Source organism: Trichechus manatus, unplaced genomic scaffold (genome assembly GCF_000243295.1).
Source record: "Trichechus manatus latirostris isolate Lorelei unplaced genomic scaffold, TriManLat1.0 scaffold00333, whole genome shotgun sequence".
NCBI lineage: Eukaryota > Metazoa > Chordata > Mammalia > Sirenia > Trichechidae > Trichechus > Trichechus manatus.
Genome location: NW_004444269.1, coordinates 722,865 through 729,323, shown reverse-complemented (window position 1 = coordinate 729,323; position 6,459 = coordinate 722,865).

The window sequence follows — 6,459 nt, the reverse complement described above, 5'->3', positions numbered from 1 at the left end:
GGCATTCGACTGTGTGGATCATAACAAATTATGGATAACATTGCAAAGAATGGGAATTCCAGAACACTTAATTGTGCTCATGAGGAACCTGTACATAAATAAAGAGGCAGTCGTTCGAACAGAATAAGGGGATACTGTGCGGTTTAAAGTCAGGAGAGGTGTGCGTCAGGATTGTATCCTTTCACCATGCTTATTCAATCTGTATGCTGAGCAAATAATCTGAGGAGCTGGACTATATGAAGAAGAACAAGGCATGATGACTGGAGGAAGACTCATTAACAACCTGTGATATGCAGATGACACAACCTGGCTTGCTGAAAGTGAAGTGGGCACGAAGCACTTACTGATGAAGATCAAAGACTACAGCCTTCCGTATGGATTACACCTCAACATAAAACAAAAATTCTCACAACTGGACTAATAAGCAACATCATAATAAACAGAGAAAAGATTGAAGTTGTCAAGGATTTCACTGTACTTGGATCCACAATCAACACCCATGGAAGCAAGAGTCAAGAAATCAAAGGACACATTGCATTGGGCAAATCTGCTGCAAAAGACCTCTTTAAGGTGTTGAAAAGCGAAAATATCACTTTAAAGACTAAGGTGTGCCTGACACAAGCCAGGGTGTTTTCAACTGCCTCATATACATGCGAAAGCTGGACAATGAATAAGGAAGACGAAAGAAGAACTGATGCCTTTGAATTATGATGTTGGTGAATATTAGTGAATATACCATGGACTGCCAAAAGAATGAACAAATCTGTCTTGGAAGAAGTACAGCCAGAATGCTCCTTAGAAGTGAGGCTGGTGAGACTTTGTCTCAAGTACTTTGGACAGGTTATCAGGAGGAATCAGTCCTTAGAGAAGAACATCATGCTTGGTAAAGTAGAGGGTCAGCAAAAAAGAGGAAGACCCTCAATGAGATTGATAGATACAGTGGCTGCAACAATGGACTCAAGAATAACAGTGATCATGAGGATAGCACAGGATCCTTCAGTGTTTCCTTCTGTGTTACATAGGGTTGCTATGAGTTGGAACTGATTCGACGGCACCTGACAACAACAACAACAGAAACCACCAGAGGGAGCAGAATAGAGCTAGAGCTCTTTCACAGGATCATTTCCAAGAAATTGTCACTATTTGACCAGTCTGGTGGTTCCTTAAGGAGCCGTGGTGGTGCCGTGGTTAAGGGGTCAACTGCTAACCGATAGGTCAGCAATTCTAACCCACCAATGGTTCTGCGGGAGAAAGATGTGGCAGTTGGCTTTTGTAAAGATTACAGCCTTGGAAAAGCTATGGGGCAGTTCTATTCTGTCCTATAGTGTCACTATGAGTTGCAATTGACTTCATGGCAATGGGTTTGGTGGTTCCTTAGAAGACCCCACTTGCAAGTCTGTCAGTATTTGACCTCACTCAGAGCTCTTCCGCCATGAAAAACCTTTCCTGGGAGGCATTTGTTGAAAGCAATCATGGGCAATTGTATAACTTTGTGGCTGACAAAAGGTAGTTGAGATAGCTTATAGAAGTTGTTGCAAATAATAGACAACCCCAAAAACATAAAAGGAAAAGTTGGAGAATAAGATGTCTGTAGGGGTTTTGAAAAGCTCTGCTATATTCCTGGGAATCTAGAAGGCCATGAACATGCGTAGGGTGGTGTGAATGCCCAGGGCTATAGAATGTTCAAGAAAGGCCTAAGAAGGTCCTAAGTTCTCTCACCTCTGACTGACCTGGAGGCTGTGCACAAGCAGGAAGTGAAGGCTAAGGCAGAGTTGTCAACTGCCTGGCCGAGTGTTGAAGACGTGCCCCAATACACACACAGAAACCCTCAGCAGAGACTGGGAGACTTACTGGTACCAGGCCTGTGTTGTAAAGAATTTAACCTTGCCCAAAGAGAGGACTGGTCTTTGCTATCAGCTTTTGGGAGGCAATCTCCAAGCCTTTGAAAGATCATTCCTGATAGGAGTGTCTTTGTTTGCCCATGGGCCTTGAGTCATTGGATAGTCTAACAATATGATTTAGAATGGGGACTGGCCACACTGGATAGTATTAGGGTGGTGGCTGAACATACCACGAAAACCAAAAATATGATTTAGGGTAGGGTCTTTTGGTCAAGCCGTATCAGTCAACCTCTGCAGTGGCTTAAGACTGAGATCAGCCATGTTGACAATCAATCATGCCTACATGATGGAGCCCCAATAAAAAATATGAACATTGAGGGTTGAGTTATCTTCCATAATTGGTAATACTCCATGCATATTGTCACACATCGATAGTGGAAAAAGTAATGCTTTCCTGACTGCACAAGGAGAAGATGATTGGAAGCTCCACATTTGGTACCTTTCCTGCACTCTGCCTTATGTATTTCTTCCTTGGCTGATTTTAATCTATAACCTTTCCTGTAATAAACCATAACTGTGAGTATAACATCTGTCAGTGAGTTCTGTGAGCCTTTTCTTGCAGATTATTGAACCTGAGGGTAGTTTTGGGAAGCCCCTTAACATATAATTGATGTAAAAAGTGAAAGTGGTCTTGTGGACTGTGTCCTCTCTAACTTCATAGTTGGCTAAAGTAGCAGAAGGCCTCACTTGTTATCCAGGCACCAGGAAGCCCTATCGGCTGCAGAGCTATGCTTGATTCACATTGGCAAAAAAAAGTCAATGTCCACACCTTGTCTCCATATGCATGGATATAGTGAGGACACAATGGGCCCTCTGCTTCTGCCAAAAATTCAGTGACTCCATGACAATCTGTCACAGAAATAACATAAAAATCAAACAAATGGACTCTGCCTTTCTTTGACCCTTCAAGCCACCCTCTGATCATCAAACTGGAATCACACCCAGACCTGTAGCTGCAAGGGACTTTGGAAAATGTGGTGTTAGCTTTCCTGCCTCTGCGGTAGAGTAGTGAGAGTACCTGCTCACCATTGCTACCATGCTTCTTCACTACCCTGCTAAAGCTTCGTAGGTCATCTCCTGAAACTCTGGCCAATCTCTTAAATGCCTTTGTTCTGCTGTCAATGTCTCACTTAATCAACAAATCATAAACCTCACATAGATCCAACTGTCCTTAACCTCTACACAACACTCAAACTGCCTGACAAAAGCACCAACGTCACGGACAACACCATTATAAATTCACAGTATCTCGACTCAAGCAATCATTAATAGCACTCAGCAATCAGTTCATGTGTATACAGCTATTTACTAATAACAAAAATTAGTAATAGCTAACACTTACTGAGTGATTGCTATGTGCCATTGCAGTCCAGTCATTTGATAATCATAGGGTGGCTTGGAGTGTGGAAGAAAGACAGAGGACAATCCTTTACTTTTCAATTCTTGCACCATTATACCACACCCTTAATAACATTCTCACACATATTCTCCAGGTTTCAGTTTGTACATATTTAAAAAGTCAAGCAGTTCCTTTGGAGTATAGCGTACTTCCTCCTGGGTCATACTTTGTACTTCATCTTTTGGGGCTCACTGAGACTTAAGTCTAGTTATAGATCTAGATGCAAAAAAGGGTGATGGGGATGTGTTCTGAGAATATTCAGCAATGTCTTATAAGGCATCTGCTTCAGGTGATGCCCCAGGCAATGACTCAGAAGCCACCCCACAAGATATCTCAGACAAAGGCTCTTCAGACACAGCTGTGTTGATCTTATCAAATGAAGGTGGAGGGGCTATTTTACTAGGGAGGGTGGTTTAGCAGGTAAAGATGGAATAATCTCTTCAGATGGGAGTGAGAGGGCTGGTTGTGTTAGCAGGAGTGATTCAACAGAATTTAGGGACTCAGTGTCCCCAGCTTCCCAATTATGTGCCCATATGTTCCCATCCCAAACTCCAGGATCCCATTTCTTCCCAATCGATGCCCTCACTTTAACTTCAGACACCATTTGAGGTTGTGAATTCAATTGTTGTAATTCAGCCACTCTTACGATAAGACTCTGGATTTGGTTTTCAGCAATATCATCTCCATTACTACAAGAGATAAGGCTTTCTTTTAGGGCACAAGTGACACCTTTCACACTAACACAATCTTCTGGTGCCCAGAAAACCTCCGTGGGCCTGTGGTCATGGTGGGGAATTAATGAGATTAGGAGATAAATGGAGATTTGACCAAACCTATTTTATAGAGGACCCATATGTCCACAACCTCATCCTGAAGTTGCTCTGAGATTCCTGGGTATACAGCTGAACCACATATACTGGCAGAATACTCAGATTGGCTCCCTGACTCATGAAGGCAGGAATATTGTGGTAAGAACAGTAAAGTGGAAGCCCCTCAATTCCTACCCTCTACATAAATAATAAACCCAAACCTAAACCATTACCTAGGGGAATTGAGATTAGTGCCACCATCAAAGTCTTAAAAGTCTTATCACATTCCTATTTAATTCACCTGTTAGATGTCCTGTCCAGAAGTCATATAGGTTTTAGAGAATGACAATGAGTTATTGTAAGCTTAATCTTATGATTGCTACAATAAAGCTACTCTTCCAGAGGTGGGATCTTTATTAAAGCAAATAAATACAAATCCTGGAATCTGTTGTGTAGTTATTGATCTCCAAATTTTCTTGTCTATTCCTAAACAAGGCACAGTGGTTAAGAGTTTGGCTGTTAACCAAAAGGTTGGCAGTTTGATTCCACCAGCTGCTCCTTGGAAACCCTATGGGGCTGTTCTACTCTATGGCAATGTGTGTGTGTGTTTTTTTTATTATTATTATTTATCCCTAAACAGAGAAGACCAGAAACAGTTTGCTAGTTTGCTTTATTCTGGAAGACGCATCAGTAAACTTTCATTATCCCCCTTCAAGCTGCATTGTGTGTCATAATTTGGTCTGAAAGAACCTTGATCATCTCACCTTCCCACCTGCCTTCATGCTGATATATCATGTGGATTACATCATGCTGATTTGGTCTAATGGGAAAGAAGTAGTAGGTACACTACATGTCCTGGTACAACACAAAAGTGCCAGAAAATGAAAGTAAATCCCAGGAATACTATGGGGCTGATGCCTCAGTAAACTTTCTAGGAGTTCACACATTTGGGGAAAATCGGCTAAAAAGAAAAATTGCTGCACGTTGAGTGCCCTATCATTAGGAAAAGGACACCATGTTTTGTAGGCCTTTCTTTCTGGATTTTAGAAGCAATATACCACAATTGGGTGTACTATGTCAACTCATTTATCAAGTAATCCATAAGAAAACCAACTTTGAATATGTCCAGAGCAAAGGAAGATTCTCCAGTTGGTCAGCTGCAATACAAACAAGCAGGTCTGCCATTTGGCCCTTATGACTTTGCAGACCCAATTGTGTTTGAAGTGACCTTGACCTAATTGCTCTTTGAAGTTTGTGTCAGGGCTTGACAGAAGAAAAATATGAGGCTTCTTGTATTTTATGTATAAAAATGTCTTCTGTGAAAAGTACGTCTCCTCTCACATAGTTTTAGACTGGCTATTGGACTCTACTAGAGTCTTCATACCTGATCATGGAGCATCAAATCACCATGCAACCTGAGTCAAAAATTCTCAACTGGGTAATTTTTTTTCCTCCAAACCATGCAATAAGTCATGTCCAATAGCAATTCATCATCACATTATGTATACAATAGCAGGCTCATGGAGGACCTGAAGACACAGTTAAGTTGCACAAGTAGGTCCCTTACTATCCCAATGCATCTCACATCACTAACATTTTTGGAACTTAGGGAGAGTATAAATGGAGATCCACACACTGTATGTCTAAATATTTAAAAGTTACAAAATACGCTAATAAATGTTAAATGAAGTATGTTTAATTCTCCTACCTTGACAATATAACTTAGTAAGACAAAAGTGAAAAGTATAGGTTAAGTATAGGTGTTATAAAGGAGCCCTGGTGGTGCAGTGGTTAAGCACTAGGCTGCTAACTGAAGGGCTGACGATTTGAACCCACTAGCCTCTCCATGCGAGAAAGATCTGGCAGTCTGCTTCCATAAAGACTGCAGCCTTGGAAACCCTCTGGGGCACTTCTACTCTGTCCTATCAAGTTGCTATGAGTTGGAATCTTCAACAATGGATTATAGGTGTTATAAGACTATAAGTATAAATATATCAAAGATGACTGAATTTGATTATTTTTGTACATATCTATACATGCAAAAGCTGGACGATGAATAAGGAAGACCAAAGAAGAATCAATGCCTTTGAATTACGGTGTTGGTGAAGAATATTGAATATACCATGAACTGCCAAAAGAACAAACAAATCTGTCTTGGAAGAAGTACAGCCAGAATGCTTCTTAGAAGGAAAGATGGCGAGACTTCGTCTCACATCCTTTAGACATGTTATCAGGAGGGATCAGTCCCTGGAGAAGGACATCATGCTTGCTACATTAGAAGGTGAGCGAAAAAGAGGAAAACCCTCAATGAGATGGACTGACACAGTGGCTGCAACAATGAGCTCAAGCA